The sequence below is a fragment of the Eublepharis macularius genome, chromosome 1, assembly GCF_028583425.1.
Source record: "Eublepharis macularius isolate TG4126 chromosome 1, MPM_Emac_v1.0, whole genome shotgun sequence".
Taxonomy (NCBI): domain Eukaryota; kingdom Metazoa; phylum Chordata; class Lepidosauria; order Squamata; family Eublepharidae; genus Eublepharis; species Eublepharis macularius.
In genome coordinates, this window is record NC_072790.1 from 132,239,709 (window position 1) to 132,262,362 (window position 22,654).

General features: G+C 41.0%; 1 protein-coding gene across 1 annotated transcript in view; it reads left to right on the forward strand.

Annotated features, from left to right (window-relative positions):
- Window positions 1–1,028: 1,028 nt before the first annotated feature.
- Window positions 1,029–22,654, forward strand: part of TIAM2 (TIAM Rac1 associated GEF 2) — a 215,442-nt gene continuing 193,816 nt past the window's right edge. The window contains exon 1 of the mRNA XM_054969841.1: window positions 1,029–1,195. The gene's annotated coding sequence lies outside the window, so the exon portion shown is untranslated. The remainder of the gene's footprint in view (window positions 1,196–22,654) is intronic.

Below are 22,654 nucleotides of genomic sequence, written 5' to 3' on the forward strand. Positions count from 1 at the left end.
AATAGTGGTGAGAACTGCTTTGGGCCAAGTTTATTGGACCAGTAAAGAAATAGTATAGGATTTCTTAAAATCCAGTCTTCTGATCCTATGCAGACAGTCCTGAAACTTACATTGTTCACATTGCTAGGACAATTGTGATTTGCTTTCTTGACAGTACCACTGTGCTGTTGTGGGTAGAATGTCAGACTAGGATCTGAGACCTTGCTGGGTGACCTTGGGCCACTCATATTCTCTCTGCCTAACCTACCTCACAAGTCTGTTGTTGTGAGGATAAAATAGAGGAGGTGAAGCACTGTCAGCTGCTTCGAATCTCCACCTAGGAGAAAAGTAAGGTAACTGTCATCACAAAGATTATTTAAACAAGTAGAATTTTGCAACGGCAAGGATGGGAAATTGATAGCAAAATCACGCAGCAAGCTGTTGAAGAGCTATTCAGTAGGTGCAGACGTGTGGAAAAGTTATGTCCAGTCAGACCCCTAATTTTCTAAACGCAGACCCGTGAAGAAAGAATTAAGCTCAATGATCCGATCTCATTCCCGGAAAGATCACTGAGTTCACCATGTTGACCTCTCTAACTTTTCTATATGTTTATGTTTCTGGAAGTCAGAAAGTCCAGGTAGAATTATTAAATGCTGCATCTGAAATTTTCCCCTTCGCCCCGTTGCTACTTAGCAAATCGCAAAGGCCGCCCCGGTTGAATTTCGGTTTGTCGTCGAGCAGTTAAGTCACAGCGCTTCCAGTCCGCCGGCCCTGCTTCAAAGGAGACACAAAGGGGCGAAGTTTATCCAGAAGGGGGCGGGGAGGCAAAAGGCTGCCTCGTGGTGGCGAAGACGCATCTCGCGCCGCCGCCGCCTCCCTCGCCCCCGTGCGCGCAAGGGGGCAGCCGCCGCACCGCAGAGGAGTGGCTCGGCTTGTATTGCTGTTGTTCCAGTCCCAGCGGCTCCGGGGGAGGGAAGGGAAGGAGTCCGGAGTTGAGCTGCGTGCGGCCGCCAGTCTCCGAGCAAACTCCAAGCAAGGCAAGAGAAACTTCGCTCCGCCTGTTTGTCTTTCTGCGAGTGGCAGCACGCCGGGCGCTGCCTGCTGAGAGCAGCCGGGCGGGGCTGGGCTGCTTTGGGGTGTCCCCAGACTGGCCGGGACTCTGCGTGGAGCTCTCCGGGCGGCGAAGGACCTTTCCTTCTCTTCAGGAGACAAAACGGTAGGGATGGAAAAGCCCCCCCCCCCGCTTGTTTGACGCAAAGCCCAAACTCGGCTGCTTGCCTTTCTCATTCCCTTGCGGATGCGTGTGTGTTTCTGTTTCTTGTGCCTGGAATTGGGAGGGGGGGGGAAGCTCTAAAGACTGGCGTGGGGCGACCTGTTATGCAGTTTTCACATCAAGGAAGAAGATGCACTTCCTCGTGGACTCCGATCACGTAGACCCACTGAAGTCAACAAGTCTGCCTTCGAGTCGCTGAGTCGGGAGGCTCTTCAGATGGCGATTTCAGCATTTATCTATCTCGTTGCTTATATTGTCTGACTCGCGATGATAACTTCAGCGGGGGGTCTTGGATCGAATGAACTGACCTTGTCCCAAGGGCTTCTATAGAGGATAAATCCTTCGTTCTGAAACTTCACGCGGTCAGTTTGCAAGCAGAGCCGTAAATCTCGCAGGCGGTGAGGATCCAGATTTGTGGCGCTCTGATGCGGTCACACTCCCGTTGTGTTACGCGTGCTTTTTTAACCGTAGCTTGTGGGGTGAACGTAGATGGCACTTTCTACACAGTGGAAAGGCGTGTAGTGTGTAGTACCACAACGTGGCACTGTGTTGTTCAAGTCCGAACTGTATTCTAAGGGGACCACACAGGCATAGGGCTTTCCTAAGTGGCCACCGCTTCGGTGCTGGTTCGAGTCATGTGACACAATTAGGTGCCTTTTAGCCTTTAGCATCGAGTTAAAAGCAAAGGCAGGACAAGCCTCCATGCTTGAGAGTTTTGCAGTTTTCTGCATGGGGTCCAGTAATGGTTGGCGTCAGGAGTGCAAAGATAGGATCTTGTGCATGTAGCCTTAAACCTCATTCTTCTGGCCACGCATCCCAGAGCAGCCATGCTTACTTACATCCTTATAATCCAGCAGCGATTTTAAATGGTATGGTTTGAATTGTGCAAATTGTCTTTCATACATTCGCATGAGTGTTTTTCTTAGTGCCCTTCCGGGGAAGGCAGTTGTACTTGGTGTGTCTGGTTAACTTCACTGCAGCCCTTTCATCACAAAGCATCTAAGAGGATGCTAAAAATAAGCATGTAAACTGTAGTGAAAATGTTTTTGAACTGCTGCTTTGGAAGTCTTGGAGGGCGGGGCCAGCCAGATAGTTCCACAGAGTAATTCGTTTACATTAACTTATAAGTATTTTGCTGTTGTGTTTAATAGCTTCCTTGCTTAGTGAAAATACTGGAGTGGTGAGGCACATAAACTCAGGTTTTCCTTAGCAAAGACTAGCGAAAGATAATAGCTTTTGCAGTATTTTATAGTTTGATAGAGGGATAGTTACTCATAGCTTGTGTATACATCCTAGTTTTACTTCCATCAAAGAAATTTTCCATGGTGTGTTATTTCAAAACCTCTCTGTCCAGAGGCAACAATGAGACAAAAGCAATTTGCACATCCTGGAAAGTGATGCCTTTCACAAACCACTTTTCATTATCTTAAACTGTTTCCTGCCATAGACTACACTGGTGAATGTATGGGGGTATGGAATAGACTTTGAATGCAGAGATCACTAAGGCTAGAAGAGTAAATTTATTTTCACTAAAGAAAATGAAAACATCTAGGTTAAATAGTATGGGAGATCTGTGTTGTTTCCACAATACCAAATAAATGTAGTTTTGGAAAGTCCACATAGCCAGATTAGCATCAAAAGAATAATAATTGTGTTTCTTCCCCCTTCTTTTTCTTGAGTGACTGTGTGACTGGAAACCAAAGGATTTTGGTGACAAAGAATGCTAAGAAAAAGGGGAGAATAGATTTCATGTGGCTCCCTGATTAAAGCTGGTTCTTTTTACACTTGTGAAGATTTCCTTTCAGTGGAGTCTAGGCTTCATCTGAAAGGAAGGGGTAGAGTCCTGCACTAAGTTCTATGCAGCTGGAGCTCTTGCCAAGCTCCCTTTGCCAAGTAAAGGGTCCCCGCACTCCAGGCACTCACTGTCTGGTGACACTTGTAACGATTACGGCATCTGAGTGCTGTGATAAGGCCATTATTTGCAAATAAGATGTGGCTGCCACTTCCCATCTCTCCTCTCCTGTGGATGGCGTCTCCCTTCCCCCCAGCTGCTCTGACTGGTGACCTACTTATTAAAACAAGAAGCACCTGCTTCTCTTAAGCCTCTTCTTGAATTTACAATTCTGTTTCTTCTATAATTCAGTACTTTTAAATAAAAACAATTCTTCTATATTTGTGGTTTCTTGAGGGTTTAATGTCAGAATGTGAAGTTCTTTTGCTTCCAAATCCAGATATATACGAAAGCAGTGTGCCTTAAATTTATACAGATTATAATCTCTTGTTTAAAATAAAAAAAAATACAGCAATGGGCCAAAAAAGATAGGCGGGTTTGTAAGGAGTGTTTTAACTGTAGCAGCAGAAATGCTGTGAAAACTGAATGTTTTAATTAGCTGTAATTTGGGCAGCATTGTGTCCTCAGGATTTTTGCCTGGAACTTTAAGGAGTATTGAATGGATTGTTGCATGAGAATCTGATGGTATAATGTGTCTCTGCAGGAACTTCATAAGAGTTGGATTTCATATTCACCTAGAGCTTGGCTGGAAGCTGGATGAGTTCATTAGTGCTGGTGCTGATTGTTGCTTACTTGGCTTTCTGTTTGAGGATGCGTAGGAGCATGTACATTCTGCGAAACCAGGAAGTGATCTGCCACTGCAAGGGCAAAGCTTGTATTACAGGTTGTCAGATACATTTTTCATGAGGATGGCCCCCTGTGACAGAATTCAACGAGTGCTTAGATTTCTAAGATTCACACTGTACAGAACATAATGAATAGACTTTTGACTTTATAGTTAGAAAATGTCACATACTCTTGAAAGTTGAATGTGAAAATACTAGCTTTACTATATTTTCTTTCTCCCAAACTTCTCTTAAACTACCTCTGAATTTTGCAGATTTGGACAACAGTTAATACAGTGTACTTTCAGTCACTTGAATAAGCATTCAAGATATATCTAAATCAAAAAGTTGTTGGTAGAACCAGTTGCTGATTCCTTCTTTCGATAGTTTGCGCTTAGCATTTCTGTTTGGTGTTCCATCCACTTGTCATATCCCCCCTCCTCTATAAGGATGCAGTGAATTGAAGTTTACAGCGAACTGCCCATGGTGATTCCGGTATAATATATGATCCAGGTCCAATAGCACCTTAAAGACCAACTAGATTTCCGGAGTATTTCCAAAGTCTATTAAAATCTCCCCTCTTCTCCTGTTATTGCTTCACTATATGCATACTACTAAACATTGCTGTCTGTTGACTGTAGTCACAATTTTGATAGATCAATGTAAGCACCTTGTCCAGTCTTTCTCTGATGTTTTACTGGTGTAGAACTCCTTTTAGACTACCCAGCAAGTTTTGCAAAGGGTACTTTGGAAGCAAACACCACTTCTCAGTTCAAATTTCATGAACAAATGTCTGTTTTTCAGGATAGACACAAACCTGATTGAATGTTAGGTTTGTGTGCTTTCTTCCCTTTTATGGCACAATGAAATTGAAGATGGTCTTCGGCTGAATCCAGTTATTCATGGTGTCTGAATGTGAGCATCTGAACAAACTGCAGTTAGCTTCCTTCCCAGTAACTTGTATTCTTATACTGAGTCTACTTTGATTTTATAACTCCCTTCCCTAGTTCCTGAAAACTTTCACATTGTGTTACCATAGAAATGGATACCCTCTTGAGAAGGTTGCTTGCTTGTTTGCAAGAATAATTAGCTGCTAACTACTTACCAGTTATAAATAGCTTTATTTTCTAACATGTAGATTTAAAATGCCTTTGTTTGAAGCCTGTCTTAAAAATTGAGTGTTACAGAGGGCATGCACACCCACTTGTAATAAACTGAAAGAGGTTGGATTTAAACATCTGTAAAGAGAGATCAGAGAGCCCATGGTGCAGAGTGGTAAGCTGCAGTACTGCAGTCTATGCTCTGCTCACGACATGAGTTCGATCCTGGCAGAAGCCGGGTTCAAGTAGCTGGCTTAAGGTTGACTCAGCCTTCCATCCTTCCGAGGTCGGTAAAATGAGTACCCAGTTTCCTGGGAGTAAAGTGTAGATGATGGGAAGGCAATGGCAAACCACCCCGTAACAAAAAGTCTGCAAAGAAAATGTCATGATGCTACATCACCCCCCATGGGTCAGTAATCTCATGATTTTTATGCATTTAATAGTTATTTTTTCATGTATGGTTGCTTTCAAAAGAAATCTCTGTAATTTAAGCTATTGAGAAATTAATTCAGTGGCCCTGAACAATCAGAATATATTGTTTCCACTACTGTGACATACTGCTATCTCTGTATATGTGACTAGAAAGTAACAAGCAAAAAGATGGACCCCTGCCCTGCTTACAGTTTAAATTTTGGTGGATGGGGCAAGAGGACAGTACGGGCACTGGCTGAAAGAGAAGAACAATGTATGAAAATACAGTTGCACATTTTAGTTTAGGCAGGGCAAAAAGAATTAGATAAAGTCATGGACAATAAGTCTATCAACAGTGGTTAGTCATTATGCTTAAAGGGAGCCTCCATGTTCAGATCTAGTATTCTGCTGCATACCAGTTGCTTGTGGGGCAAGTGTTGGGGGATAGCAGTTTCATTTATTTATTTGATTTGCATACTGCCTTTCTACTCAAATGGGGTCTTCAAGATGGCAACCACCTACATTAAAACATTAAAATAACACTTAAATGTATATATAAATATAGCAAGAACATATAAACATACAAACAAACAGCAAACACGCACTCCCTACCAGGAAGGAGAGTTAGTAAGAGTTTACTGGGGTACACCAAATGAAGCAAAAAAGTCTTCACCCACTAGCAGAAGACAATGTCAGTGGGAAACAGGCAAATTTCCCTGGGCAGGAGTTCCAAAGTTTCAGTGCTAAAGTTTCAGTGCCACAGTTGAGAAGACCCTTCCCTGGGTTGTCACCTCCCTAATTGGGGGGGGGGCACTCGAAGCAAGGCCTCCATAGCTGATTGAAGAGGACAGGTGGATTCATATGGGAAAAAACATTCCCAAAGCCATATAAAACTTTAAAGGTCTATACCCGCACCTTGAATTGGGCCCAGAAACAAATTGGGAGCCAGTATAGATGGAACAGGACTGGAATGATATGGTCCCTATGAGCTATTCTAGTCAACAGAATGGCTGCAACATTCTGTACCAGTTGCAGCTTCCAGACACTTTTCAAGGCCAATCCAACGTAGATCACGTTGCAGTAGTCTAAAGTGGATGCTACTAGAGCATGCAGTACAGTAGGGGCGTGTGCTTTGAGTTCCTGGTTCGGGAAAAAATCCCAAACTGGGCCCGATTCGTAAAGATTCGGTATTTCCGAATTGGGTCAGTATGATGGCCCTGATTCAGAAATACCAAATCAAAGCTTCCCGAAGCAATTCCCAAAGCACCCTCCCACCACCACCCCACTTACCTGGTGGCGGTGGAAGCAGCAGCCTTCCCTGCTGCCTTGCTGGCCGCTGCAGAGGTTGAAGCGACAGCATGGGCAGTGGAGGCAGCAGCTGTGGCCTTCCGTGGCAGCCCCCACAGAGGCCAAAGCGGTGGCGCAGGCGCCGGCGCTTGCTGCCACCTTGCCAGCCGCCACGGAGGCTGAAGTGGCGGCTGGCAGGGCGGCAGCGGAGGTGCTGGCGTTCGTTGCCACTCTGCTGGCTGCTGTGGAGGCCGAAGTGGTGGCACGGGCGGCAGAGGTGCTGGCTGCAGTCTTCCCTGCCACCCTGCTCTGGCGTTTGGGAAAGGTAAGTGGGGTTGGGGTTGGGGGGAGGGAGGTGGGGATTTACGTTGGTATGCTCCGAATCATTAAGAAGCATACCGAAGTGATTCCAGTTTGGTTATTCTGAATCATTTTCCTGCTTCAGGGAAAACCCGCTGCACACCTCTACAGTACAGTGGAAAGTCTTTCCTGCCCAATAAGGGCTAGAGCTGGTGAAAGGCACCCTAGGCCACCAGTGTAATGTATGTGCCCAACAAGATAAATTATCAGACAGGAGGCTGGGATCCAGCAGTACTCCCAAGTTATGAATCTGACCCTTTAGCATCTATGTTTTGTTGCAATTAAGCTTCAGTTTGTTATCCCTCATCCATCCCAAAACTCCCTCCAGATGCAGCAGAGCACTTGTGTTCTTTGGGTTTTGAGATGGGAGTTGAAGGAAGAGGAAAACGTGTATATATAGTGATGGCCTTCATGCAAGGATTGCAAGAGGGAATGATGGGAATCTAAATGGACAGGAGATGAGGGAGGATTGAGAGAGAAAAGTGGGGCAAAGCCATGGAGGGCTTGGAGGGTAAATGCAAGGGGCTTGTGCTCTGTATGGGGCAAGAGTGGAAACTAGTGTTGACACCCATCCTAGTCATGGCTTGAATAAAGGAATAAAGGAAAAAGTTTTCACTGAGTGCATAGGTAGAAAAGTTCCAGTAGACTAGCCATGTCAGTTTATTGTAGCAAAACAAAACACAAGTCCAGTGGCACCTTGAAGACTAACAACATTTTTTTGCCAGTACCAGGCTTTTGTGATACAGGGCTTATGTCTTGATATACAAAGGGAAGTGCAGAAACGGGCATATTTTACTGTGTTTTGTAAGGGAATGTGGCATAGAATATAGTTTGTGGATTTTTTAGAAAGCTGCAAGCTCCAGTGGAGGGATGTGAAACTAGAGAAACATTTATAGTCTTGTCAACTTGTGAAATAAACCCCTCCTACTGATTTCTTCCTGTTTTCCTGCCCTTTCTCTCCTCTAATGAGCCCAAGCAACCTAGAGCAACCTTGTTTCCTTTCTGATATAGCCAGTTTCCTATATTATTACACTCATGTACTATAGACCGCCCAAAATGTTCCCATCTAGTATCACATTAGATAAAAGTGCAGGGATAAGGCATAGAGTAAAGATTGCGAGTGTTTGTCATTACACTTGCCTAGCATATCTTCCTGCTGGCTATGTGCTCAGGAGTGGAAGCTTTCTACATATCTGCATGTCACATGGCATGTGCTCTTGCAGATGCCGCTCCCTGACATATGGAAGGCTACGTGGATGTTTTGGTGACTGCTGTGTAGGCAGGGTAATATTTGAATGAACCCATCCTCTTTTTGCTACTCTCTCTCTCTTCCTATACTTCTCGAGCCAGCTGCCTTACTTTTTAAGACCCTTTCTCTTGGCTGGTTCACAGGGTATACATCCAGATAAACAGAAGTTCTTTCTTGACTCTTGCACTTTTTGGGTAAGATTCCCCCCAAATAATCTGAATATTCACTGTCATTGTAATGCTTTTTACCATCAGATTTCGGCACCAAGGCATTATATAGTGTATTTCAAAAAGAGGAATCGAAAGGCAGCACATCAAGAAGTTAGGTCTGTTTAGTCTCTTGTGGAAATATAAGTCTGCATTCTTCGTGGCTAGCATGAGCAGTAACAATTTCACTTGCATGCATTGTTTGTCCAAAAGGAAATTCCTGCTTTACAGAGAAGGAGAGTGGCCAAGGAGGAGAACATATTCTTCTAATTAATTGAACCAGATTGCATCATTAGGGGCACCATCTATGAATGTGCTTGTCTTTTTTACAAAAGAAAGTACAAACCCTTGAATTGTAGAGATTGGGGTACTATCTGGTTCCACTAAACTAGTGGGAGCTTTGGCATTGGAAAGTGAATTGATCTGTTTATTGAGATGATTGTTTTAGTAGTTCAGATAAGGGAAACAAAATTATTACATATGCTGTCATATGTTCCAATAAATAATTTATTAACAGCTTATATGATACAGGGTTTTATCTTTTATCACTTACAATAGAAAACACTTATCTGCATGAACCATGCTGAAGAGTTTCTTCACAGAGACTTGTCGTCTGCTTCCATAAGTAACTGAAGTACTGTGTTCATTGGGACAGCTCTCATTTTCAGTCTTCCTGCCCGCACACTACACAATTTAGCTTTGGTTGTTTTCATTAGTTCTATTTATTAAATGGTAGTCCAAGCTCAGCCTAGCTCAAGCAGTATAGTAGCTATGCTACTCAGAATGGCTCTGTACATTACAAAGCAATCATGCTCGCTGAGAAAAAAAATGGTGTTTTCCTTTGTGAAATGTGAAGTGTAAATGTCCTTAAATATCCATATATGTATACCTGGAATGGGCTGATGTTATTTGGTGCTTATGGATATGTACATGTTCTTTGTCTTTGAGTCTGCTGTAAAAACTCTGATATACAAGCATGTATGTTTGCCCTGTAAAATGTGGAACCATTCCTAGACTCAATTCCAGTGAGCTTGGACCTGATTAATTCAGGCTCAAACACTTCCATCCTTGTATGGTGCTGTGAAATCGAAGACAAGCATCTGACCAGCTCCAGTGTGCCATGTCATTTGAATAGGGTGTCTTAATAAATTGAGGTTCGTTGTGGTTTTATGGTTGTCAACTGCTTCAAGAAAAACTATCCTGTCCCTTTAACAGAGGCTGGGATGGGATGTTATTTACCAGGTGATGTTATTCAAGTCCATGCCATGAAAAGTTTCAGCTGTCCATTTATATATGTTAAGCCTCTATTTAAAGAGACAGAACATTATTTTCCAGGCCTGTTGACAAACCTCTAGGTGGTTTTATCCTGGTTGAAAATTCCAGTTACTGGAAAAAGATGGACTTCCATTTAAGGAGCTCTCATCCAGATATTGCAACAATTTGGGTCTAGTTGAATACATTCAGGGGAAGAGAAGGTCTGGGGAAGATTCTGCTAATTAGCAGCAGCTGAGTAACATCTGGCTGAGTTTGCTTTAATTTCTTCACACATATATTTAAAGCATGGGTGTGCCCGAAGGTGTGAGACCTGTGGCAGAAGCCAAAGGGCAAGGGCTCTTGTTCTTTGACTTTTAGCCTGTAGGTTGGAACCTAGAACTGGGTGGAAGATCAGCTGGTGGAAAGAGAAGACCTGCTTGGCAGTCAGAGGTCTCCCCTATCTTTCTCGTTTGTTGTGTTTTTTCTCTCTGTATTGTTAGCTTCTTGAGTCTCCATTAGGGAGAAAATAAGAATATAAATGTACTAAATAAATAAATACATTTGAGCAGACTGAGCAATGAGTGGAGGGAGGGAGTATATTCATGTGGCAAGTATGTTCATGCCTATCATAATCAGATTTCAGTCTGAATGAAGCTGTAGTTTTGTAATGGGTCTGCTACTTAAAAGATATTAGTTCCAATGTGATGTATAAGAGTTTTTATTCAGTATCTGGCTGGAATCCTTGTGAGTAGTGCTGTTCTTGAATACCTGAACTTCCTTCTCTGTGTCTTCTAATTACTACTTTTGAAAGATGTGCACAGAAGTTTTGTATTGGACCTCTTGCACAATTAATGGTATGAAATGAACACTTGGTAGTTTTGAGGAATATTATTTACATCATTTATACCCTGTCTTTCTGCAAAATGGGAACCCATTCTCCTCTTCCCCATTTTGTCATCACAACAACCCTGTAAGGTGGGCTAGGCTGAGAAAGTTACTGGCCCAGAGTTGTCTAGCAAACTTCCTTAACAGAGCAGAGATTTGAACCTCCGTCTCCCAGATCTAGTCTGACACTCAAACAAGTACGTTGGTAGTATAATGTTATGATCATGTGTTACTGATAATGGTGGTTTCTGGAGCTCTAAAGAAGTTGGTGGAATAACGAATTCTTAGGGCTGAGGAAATTTGTCTAATGCTTCTTCAGACATTAAAAAAAGCTGCACTATATCAGTGTTTCCTAACCTTTCTTCCATGAAGGAACTTCTAAGTTAACTTTTCAAATCCTGAAGAACCTGTACATATGAAAATGCTTACATGCCAGAAAAAGTTGATGATAGGGAGTACAATTCAGTTACTGCTAAATAATTGTAAAAAGATTTATTTGTAAAGTGCTGATTATAGATCGATAGATAATGACATAGAGTCAACTTACATCACCTTAATTGCTATATTTTGAGGGTTTGGAATTTTCTGCAGTATTACATTTTTAAAACTTATTCTATTGTTTCTTGAGGAGCCCCTGACAATGGCCTGTGGAACTCCAGGGTTCTGATTGAGAAACACTGGTAACAATTTGCACAAGGTGTTTTTCTGCGTGATTTCTTACTCAGGGATGAGCAAGAGGGATTTTCTGTGTGATTTTTTTACTCAGGGATGGGCAAGAGGGAAAAGGCAGGTTTGCATGTAAAACGAATCTTTAATTATTAATATTCAAAGTTTATTTTGTGAATTTCAATCTTCTTTTCATTCAGCACTTTACACAAAATGACAAAAATGAGTTTGGCAAATATGTAACATCTGAAGGTGACCTTTGAAGTAGTTTTCCATTTCCTGTGTGTGTGACCTTAATGGTAAGCTTTACATCACTTCTGTAGGTAGGTGTATGAGCTCTCTCTCTATATGTGTATATATATACGTATCTTCCAATGAAGCACATGTTATTTTCATACTTTTCCCTTCCCCTTTTATATGTTGCATTAGAAGCATGAAAATGGATTCACGAGAGTCTGTTGCATATATCCTTTTCCTGCTTCAGCATAACATCCAAAGTCACCCCCCAATTAGTCATTAATTCCCCTGGCATGTGTGCAGGGTAGGAGTATGTTGTGCAGGGTAGTAATCGCATATGTGCAGGGTAGGGGTAGGTTGACAGTAGACTGTTGTGGTAATGAGAGACTTGGTGATGAGAGACTCCAGTGGTCAGGTAAGGAATTCGGGATTTGTGAGATATGTTTGGTCTCTGTGATGGTAGACTTATCTAGAGTGAAGATATGAGCTACTGCTATTCCCAGCAATAGTTATAATTTGGTAGACGGTACCAGGAATTAGAGAGTAATTCTTGAATTTTTAAAGGAAGGCACTCTTGGTGAAATTGTGTGTGAAGTTAGTAATGGCATGAATGACTGTTGCTATGTATGAACAAAAAGTAGAAAATAGTGAATTAAGATATCCTTTAGATCACAAAGCTAGTTACAGAATTGTGTACCTTTAAGATTAAAAATACCGTATGGAAGACAATTTGGAAAACTTCAATTTCTACATCTGTTGTTACTCTTCTACTAGCTGCAACATCGAAATAATTATTTAACTTACATTCATTTAAATGATCAACATTGCTGGAAGTAATACTTTTTAACTTTCTTGAAAACTTCATTGAGCTGCTTTTGTCAGAATTTTTGTCAGCATAGGTATGTTCTAAATAAATAAATCTTATTGAATGTGCCACTCAGAGTCTTGAATATATTGTAAATACTAATCAAGTTCTGTGGTATAACAGTTGCAAGTGGCCCCTCTGGAATAATTAAACGGCAAGTATAACACTGTATTGGTAGGTACCCTTATCTCCAGGTGTTGGTGTTTGCTGTCTGATGACTCTTTCCTTTATAATTTATCATAAGCCACCACATGAAGTAGTTCTTGCCAGCTTGTTCCTCTTTTCTCCTGGAGAGCCAGTTTGGTGTAGTGGTTAAGAGCACGGGACTCTAATCTGGAGAACTGGGTTTGATTCCCCACTCCTCCACTTGAAGTCAGCTGGGTGACCTTGAGCTAGTCACAGTTCTCTGGAGCTCTCTCAGCCCCACCCACCTCACAGGGTGATTATTGTTGAGGGGATAATAATGACATACCGCTCTGAGTGGGCATTAAGTTGTCCTGAAGGGCACTATATAAATCAAATATTATTATTATGTTATTACCTTTCCATCTTGTTCCTTTTCCAATGGGGGAATGAAAAAAACATGATCTAGATCAAATGTCTCAAAAGGTTTTATGAGAGTACTTTCCTGTATGACCGTTGCAATTTCAGAATAACTTGCTTTCGCTATAGTCTTATAGGGATCATATTACTAATTTCACAGCTCAATCCTATGCGGGGGGAGTGCTTAGGAAGTCATTGAACCACCACATTGGTGTATCTGCCTGCTATGCCAGTGTAAACCCCACTTATGCCAGCAATACTTCCTGGTGCCACTGTGCCTGGGTTCCCCAACTGTGCCCAGTTGCCGTGGCTTGGATTTTACAAGCCTTGTTGCTTGTAATAATGTATTTTGATAGCTTCTCTTGATTTCCTGGTTATGATTTGTACATTATTCTTTATTCTTAGTAGCTCGCATTTCATGGATGGTGAGAAGTTTTTCTTCAGACAGCTAGTCGGAAGACTCTGAAGCCAACGACAAAAATTTCAGTTCAGTCAGAGCAGCACACAAGCATTGACATGACCATCCCTTTTTGCACTTTCCTGTGTGATGTGCTTATTTTGTCTCCTGAGTTAGGCTTTCTGATATTCAAAATTGACTTCAGTCTTTCTGTCACTTCTAATCATTTTGTTAACTTAACATTGACTTTGATGCAGAACATCCTTATTATTCCAACCAAACTGACTGGAAGTAAAGAATTTATTTTATCAAACAAAGTGATGTGGGCAGATTAGTAATTTAAGTTGACTGAAATACTTTGGTGTCCCCCCCCCCCCCCGAGAATTAAAGATGCTTTTGGAAGGGCTGAAGTAGCCAAGAAAGAAGACAAACCTAGTTGTGGGGGAGGGAGATTTGTTTGTGTTGAGAAAGGTAACACAACTGTAGGATCTGTTGGGGCTCACCTTTTAATGTTTTGCTGCCAGGAAATGCTTCCCAAAGTTATTAGTTTATGAATACTTGGCAGATCTATTAGTATATGAGGGCCCCTTCTCATGTTACATTGGTAGTATGTGAGTGGCTGCAGCATGGCCCCTTCCTCCATTTTTGGATAATTTGAGGAGCCCCAGAATATGTGGGAAGAGCCCTGGTGTCATGGACTAGTCTGGGCTCAGTGAAAATGAGGACTCCTCAGTTGAAGAGGAGCTTTTTGTGTAGCCAGCCCTGACTCAGCTGAAGCCAGTGATCAGGAAGAACAGCTGCTGGCTAATCAGAGTCCACAGCCAGCAGCTGAGGCAGAGCCACTGGCGCCCTCCAGCACCAACAGCACAGAGGAAGCTCAGCCAGGGACTTCCAACACCACAGGTGAAGCCCAGCCAGGGGCTTCCACCCCACAAGGTTTGCCACACTCAAAGAGTGCTGCAGACGAAGGCAGCGAGGGGAGCTGCAGGAGAAGCAGGAGAAACAGCGCAGTGCTCGTCTCCTGGGCCAACGCCAGCTGCTTGCGGATAGCAACGATGAGTAGCATCAGGATAGAGCCAAGCAGCTGGCTGCAAACCATGCCTGACTATAAAAGCCAGTCTAGAGGAACTGCCAGGTGTGGAAGCAATGTGTTGGATTCTTGCTACTGCTGCAACCACTCTCTTGACTCTTGCCTTGCTCCTGTAGCTTTAGTACCATGTCTGTATAAAAGCATATTTACATGGCTTAGCAATGTGAAATTTATTATCAGATACTGTTTTATTAATGTAAAAAAAATCCTGGAATTATCATAATCAGATTAACATGTTTTCCAGCAATTTTATCTTTGATGTACAAGGAGCCGTTTGCTTCTTACCTGCGTTGTATGGGATCTAAATTAGACTTCAGCAAACTTAACTTTCCCTTCCAACTTTTTTGCCAGGAAAAGAAGCTATATTGTTAATTATTCTGTGTTGTTGCTCTTGTAGATAATTTCTGAACACATTTCAGAAGGGCAATTAATATAATTGACTCCTTTTTAGAACATTTAGGTAATCTTTGTGAGTAGTTCTTGGTTGTAAAATATCCATTATTATTTTCACTGAATATTGAAGATGTACAGTGTCATAATGTTATAGGGCAGCGATAATCTCTTAATTGAAATAATAGTTCTTTTTTAATCATTACATTTCTTACTTGTTTTAAGGATAACATATTAGCTTCTTCCCCTATGGGGCCTGTTAGCATTAGTTACTTTAGGACAGGACTTTTTTTCTGGGAAAAGAGGTGGTGGAACTCTCTATTATCACAAGTGTGAGCGCAAGGTGTGCGTGCTCCTGAAAATGTGTGATGACGCTGCTTCCCGGAAGTGGCCCCGCTTCCCGGAACCCAGCACAATGCATTACGATGAGATAAATGTTAGTAAGCTTGGGAAATTACACTATTATGAGAAAGGGCTTGTTTCCTTTCTGTATCCTCTACAGTGAAATCTTACATTCCCTTTCCCAAATATTTCAATTCTTTGGAATCATATTTTAAAATATGCAAGAAGGAGGAGGGCTCTAAAAATCCAAAACCCATCTCACAAATCTAAATTCTAACAGATTCCCTCTGGCAGCGTAGAAAAAAAAGTCTAAAACTCTTTCTCAAAATTCCACAGAGTCTGAAATGCCTAATCTAATGAATATTGAATTTTCAATTTTTCATGGAAGGGTTTTGCTTTACTGGAATAATTCAAAATTAGATACTCAACTTTAGCAGCATTAGATTTATACTTAGTTTAAAATGGCTTTTTTTAAATTGTTGCCTGCCAACTCTATCTTACCGATGGCTAAGCTGTTGTGACATTGTGAAATGCTCATAAATATTCCAATGTCCCAGACAAACAATATTCATACAATATTATTTTGTTCAGGAGCATAGGGCTTATTTGGGAATAATATCCATGAATTGGTAACTTCAGAATTTATGTAGGCACTGATGCGGTGTCTGGAGATCATTTATAATTCCTGGAGAAGGCCAGCTTCAACCTGAATGTTGGCATTCCTAGTTTGTATAAACAGGAAGTTGACTTGTCAGAATGTGGGATACCATGCCATATCACAGCAACGTAATGTCCAAGTAGCATTCTAGGGTATGGTTGCAAAGTTCAAAGTTTTATATTTATATGCTATCTTTGGGACCCCATTTGCGTGGAAAAGCAGCATCTAAATGCTTTAAATAAATATGATGTGAGCATCAATCAGTCTTCTCAGCATTTTGAAACCAAATTGGCCTTACTCAAAATTCCCATTTTCATTCCAGTCAAGTATTGGGCTCATTTCGATGATTTGTTCACGGTTTAAAATGAACAGTATTTTAACAGTATTTTTGCATTTTGCATGGTTGTCTGGATTCATTAGCTCCCACCAATTGTCTTTCACCAATTCATTGTCTTTCACCAATAGCTGCTGTTGGTATATGCTCAGAACTGCCTGAGTAGCTTGGAATTATACCTATTTCATTTCCATCAACTTTAGCAGGAAGTCCATGCTGGAAAATAATGGTAACTTATTCAAAAGATAATGTTGGGTTACAGCTTGTTTTAGATTTTAAAGCCACTCCCTGCAGCAGGTTATTCCCTCCCCTTTGGAAAGATAAGGTTTGGGAGACTTTGGGAGAAGGCAGCTGAGGAGAAGAGGGCAGACATCTGTTGTGTATTATGTGAGTATTCTATCGCGCATGCACAAATGGCCATTAACCATCTTTGAGTGCTCAGCAGGGAGACTTGCAAATATGTGAGTGGTTTGGGTTGAGCACAGGCGTTTTTGCCCATAATGAAGAATGTATACTGCTGACAAATAACCCAAAAGTTAAAAAAAAAAATGTAACTAGGAGCGGAACTACAAGTGACAAAAGGCACAGATTGGACACTTGTCAGCTTCCCTCAAGTTTTGATGGGAAATGTAGGCATCCTATTCTTGCAGCTTGGCTCTGTGACTGCTGTCCAATGGACTTTTCAACTGTCACTTGTCCAACATTCCGCCAAGCTGCCTACGTTTCCCATCAAAACTTGAGGGAAGCTGACAAGTGTCCAACCTGTGCCTTTTGTCACTTGTAGTTCCGCTCTAGGTTAAAATTGGTGCTCTTCATCCATTGAAATTTTTTCATTAGAGCAGGTCATAACTGTATGATTAAAGAATTATATGGATAAAAGCATATATAATTCTTTATCTTGAACGTTAAGAATTAGACCAGGAAAGATGCAAGAATGTGAAATGAATGTTTAGCACATTTTTCACCTTATATGGAAAAATGTCTGCAACAGTTCAGGTAGAAGTAATATTTTCAGCTATTATCAAGTTTCTTGCAGCTGGAAAAAATCTTTATTAATAGGGTGGTTTGCAAATTTGCGGTTGAGTATTGTTTTTTAGCCTAATTAGCCAATTATTCTTCTTAAGCAAGTTAATAGCTTCACATATTTTTAGTGCTGTATTACAGACAGGCAGAGAGCCCTGGGTGTCTGAAGCTAAATTTGCAACCCTATTTGTTGGTGTGACTGGTGCCTCCCCCAAATGAAGGCACTACACATGCCACCTACCTAGCCAAGCCACCACTCTGTCCCTTGGTGGTTATTGTGAGAATAAAATGGACAAGAGGAGAATAATGTAAACTGCTTTGGGTCCACATTGTGGAGAAAGGAATGAAGAAAATGAAGTTGCTCCACCCCAACCCTGTCTATAGAATCTCCTTTCATTAGTCATGGTAGCTAACTAGAAAGTCTGTATTTAAACACAGTATGTGTCTGACTAGATACAGGGGACAAATAGAGCACGCTACTGTTTGCCTGCCCTACACATTAACCTCCAGAATAACTTACTGGCTGGCTGCTGTTGGAAGCAGGAAGTGGGGTCTGATCCCACTCTCGCAAACCTGTTCCGTTTTTCTACCCCGGATACAATTCAGTAACTTTATTTTTTCCCTCCTTCCCATTTTGTTTTTGATTTTACCCTCTGCCCCCACTACAAAAGGGAATCCCAGATTTTTTCTCACAGAACCAATATCTCTGGCTTTGCAGCTTGACTTAAAACAGCATCTCCTGCTTCTAATGTTGTGGTTGTGTTTATCTTGAAGAAGAAGGACGGGAGACGCTTCAACAGTTGCTGTCCAATCACTATCTTCCCGCATGCACCCAACATTGTTTTCCCCCCACCATGCAAGCATGTAAGCTGGGAGCTGAGGTGATTTGGGAACTCTTTGGAGAGCAATTCTGCACCCTCCTTCCATTTTTAATAAAACACATTTGTTATGCCTTGTCAAAACCTATCATTCTATGTACTAGAAAACAGGTTTTTGCCTTTTTTCCTATGGATGCATAGAAGAATTGCAACTTGGGAAGAAACTTGTGTCTCGGTAACAAAGCAACTAGATAAACTGTGGGGAATGCAGAGGATTCAGATGTTGTTTTTTTTTTAAAGATTCCTGTTTTCACTTTGATATTGACCTGCAATACCAGAATGTTTCAACACCTGAGGCTTTGAGATGAAAAATATTTATTTACAACCATTACTGTCTTCTTTGTGAAGCTCAGGGATGGCTTAGCTTAGCAAGGCTGCTAGATCATGTGCCTTCTGACCATATGCCTGAGATCTTGTGATTTGCTATGTGCGGCTCTTGTCTATAGATTAAAGCCAACTGTGTTCTGTTAAGTATTTTTAGGACTTGTGTATGGAATTTAGCTGTAAGTTGTTATAATGAGGTAGTCATGTGTGGATCTGACAAAGGCCTGAGTGTGTGTTTCTTTTTTGCTACTCTGTGCCTTCTATAAAGTGAAGTGTCCTTACACCACTTTTCTAAACTGCCCATATTTACTCTTAGGTTTCCACCCATGGACTTGCACATTACTATTTTAGTATAACAAAGTCTATATATAGCAACAGTGGTAAATTAAACACTATACAAAATGTAGTGTTAAAGATAGAATAACATTTTGCCAATCTAGTTTAAAAGTAAATGATATTGTATGAAAGCCATATTTAAAAGGATCTCATTTTGGTTTGTTACTAAGCAAATGACTAACGTTTTTGCTGGCACGTAAACCCTGTAATTGGAGAATCTTCCATGCAAATGTTTTAAATACCTGGGTTTGCTGCTTTTTGATGCATAGAATTTTGAGTCTAGGATATCCTGGATATACATAAACTGGCCTAAAAACATTCTTCCTTCTTCCAAACTCCCATAAAATGCGTTTTCAGTTCACTCTGGTGGGTCTTTTGGATGAGAGAAAAGTTACTCCCTGAAGTGTTTTTCAGGTTGCTACATCCATTTGAAGAAAATGAATTTATTTTTGAAAGGAAAACACATCATGCTTCCTTTTTAGAGGTTTATTTAACCATATGAACCCACAAAGCTGCCTCATATGACTGCTGTTCTATCTAGTTCAGTCCTGTCCAAGTTTCACCAAATCCTACAGTGTATGAACCATGCCATTGCGATTTGGACCTTCCTGATGATTGGGGCTGTGTGTATGTTGTGTACTTAAATTTATCACACAGGACTGGAATGTGACATCTTGGCATCAGTTTGGTACCCTGAGAATCTTTTTTGGTTCTTTCCAGACAGGTGATAACTAGGGGTGTGCAGTTCAGTTCAGAATACAGATTAATATACAGAATTTTGGCTGACTCAGTGAAATCTGAGTATTTTGAATTAAAAAAATACTGAATTCAGATATTCTGAATTTTTACTGAATTAATTAGGCAAAATTTGTCCATTTTTTCCTAGAGGAAAATCAATCTGGAGGCTAGCTGGTGGGCTGGGTGCCCACTTCATCAGATTTGGAGGAGTCCTACAATTGATTGTCCACTAAAGTGCTCCAAAGTTCTGTGAATATTAGACCCTGGAGGACAATTTTATGAGCCCCCAAAGAAGGTACCTCTAGCCACTCTTCATTATTCTCTTTGGGGAAAAATATCTGGGGGCTATCTGGAAGGCTGGGGTGGCATTTTTCAAATAACCTCCACCAAATTTTCAGAAGATCTACTTCTGACTGTCCTCTAAAGACCCCTCAAGTTTCAGGAAAATTGAACCTTGGGGGCCAATTCTATGGTCCCCTGAACAAGATGCCCTAAGCCACTCCATTGTTTTCTATGAGGAAAAAAAATTCCCAAGCTAACTCCCACTGCAGAAACACACTGGAGCAAGGCTGCCTTGGCCAAGACACACTCCCAAATGGAAACTGAGCTCATCCCTGAGAAAGCCAAACAGAACCAAACTGAAGCACAAAAATGGAATTCTCCCTGAACCAAAATGAATCAAGGGGACCAACATCATAGCAGAGAATCATGTCTATTCCACTGAAACCAGGACACTGTTGCAAATTAACCCAAAGTAAGTTATTTCCCCATAGGAAATAATGGCTGAATATTACCGAATTTTTCAGAAATAGCTGAGCCGAATTAGAGAACTAATTTGGAATTCAAGGAATTCTGAATTTATTCTCAGACTTGGTAAACAATTTTAGATTTAGTCAAACCATTTTTTGGTGCACATCTCTAGTGATCACCTCCTCATTGAGGCAACCGTGCAGTGTCTGCAAAAAGATTGGAAAAAATAGGAAGGAATTCTGTTCTCAGCCTTACACAGAGATGTAAAATTTCATGAACATTTTGAAAGAATAGAAAATTCGTTTACCTGTTTTTGACATTTGGGGCTGACATTTAGAGCAAAAATGTTCAGTAGGCTTAGGTTTGATTTACATTGCTTTAACAACATAAGAAGCATCATTTAGTGTATAAAATTTGTCATATTCACATTCATATGGTACTATTTGGCATATTCATATTTTTAAAAAACCTAGTGTTTTTTTTTTAGGTTTCAGTTTTTTATGCAAACCTGGGGCTTTTTTCAGGTGTGTAGGAAGATCTGTCTTGTCCGTTTACAACTCCAGTCTCTGGATTTAAGTATCCTCAGATCAGGGCCATTTGGCTGTTAGTATATAAAATAGCTCAAAATCAAGATTCTGTAACTGGAACACATGGGCTTGGATCCTAAGTCACATTAGAGGAAAGTAGTTTTCCTACTTGCCCCTCACTACTGTATTCAGTGCCCTCTGAAATTTTGTTTTTGTGGTCACTGGACTCCTTCCCCCCAGAACAGTGGATTGGGACAAAGTGGGGTAGTTTGCAGCAGGAGGGGAGAGGTGATGGTAAAATTTTCCTCCCTGCCTCCACAGATTGGAAATCTCTTTTATCAGAGGAGCTGCTACTGTGTCAACGAACAGAACCTTGGGATCCAAGCCATAGTTCCCTGTAAACTTTTAAAAAGAGTTATTTAAATAATGGGGAATTTGTTGAAGATATTTGTCCTCTTTTGCCTCAGAAAGAAAGTGTTGTAATTCAGAGCTTCATGGGGAGCTCTGAAAACAGTACATATGAAGGAGGAGTGATCCCTCCATGTTTTAATTGTTTTAAATGTTTCAACTGTTGTTTTTGTGACTTTGTATGTTTTTATGCTCTGTTTTAAATAATGTGTTTTGGTTGATTTTAATGGTTTTATAATGTGATTTTAGTATTATGTTTTAATTTGTTAGCTGCCTTGGTGCCCCTTAGGAGGGAAGAAAGGTGGAATATAAATTTTGTTAAATCAATATTAAGAAGACTACTGTTTTCATCTCTCTCTTTCTATACAGAATTCACAGTGGTGGCAGTGGGAGATGTTTGGTAATGATTGGCTTGTTGCTCAGTTGACAGCTGTTGATGACCCACCTTCCCGTGCTGTTAGAGTCTCCATATGATAGACTTTTGTTAAGCAGCTCCCCTTCATTGCTTGTGTCTGCACAATGCAAAATGTACATCCGTTAGCCTTTACCCATAGAAACCTGTTTCCAGAGAAATTAGGCTGTATTACTTTCATACAGAGCGCAGTGTGTTCCATATGTGACAATTTTATCAGGAGTACCTCTTTGATCTGCTGTATATATTTTTATATACAGCTAAACCTTTTCTATAAGAAATGTGACATGAAACATAGCCTGTTTTTGAACTTAAAAGATGTACAATGAATGAGGCAAATGCACACATTGAATTATTTTGTTTTGCCATGATAATTCTTTGTTTAATTAATCATTCTGTTAGTATGTGGGTTGCTGTTTGCAAAGGGAGGGGTTGATATCTTGCCAGAGGAAATCAGACCGTGCAGTGAACCTAACCTTTTGACTCTGTCCATGATACTTACATTTTCAGGAGCAGCAGTCTATCACATCACTTGCATAAAACTGGCTTTAAGGAGGAGTGACTGTACCGTTCTTTCAACATAATTTTAAGATTTTACTATAGTTGAATAAAAATGCTTTAATGTTAAATGTGCTTCTGACCACTCATCCCTTTGTTACTAACTTACTGCTTTTAAATATACTAACTTTAATACAGTTCTTATTGTGTAGGTAACTGATCTATTATTTTTATACATGTGGCCTGTCCAGACATACAACATTAGTGGAGCATGTCTTTGTTGTCTTAGGAGGTATTGAAAGTAGTGTGTTTGGAAGTCTTGACTTCTGTTGACACAACAATGTAAGATTTATTGGGTCAGGATCTTTGCAGTTTTAAGAGCTAATTTGGTTCTTGTGGCTTGTCTTTTATGGTGCCACTCTGTTGATGCAGGAGTAGCTTCTCTGACAGAATGGGGTTTCCATCTACAGAAGGGGGAGGGAGATTTTTGCCAGTTCCCTCCTTCAACTGTAGACTTCCAGTTTGCTCCTCACACTGTTCCTCTGGTCCCACTGACCTGCAGGAGCACAATTTCAAGGGGCTGAAAGCGGAAGGCAGAGAAGTTGCCTTGCAGTAGTT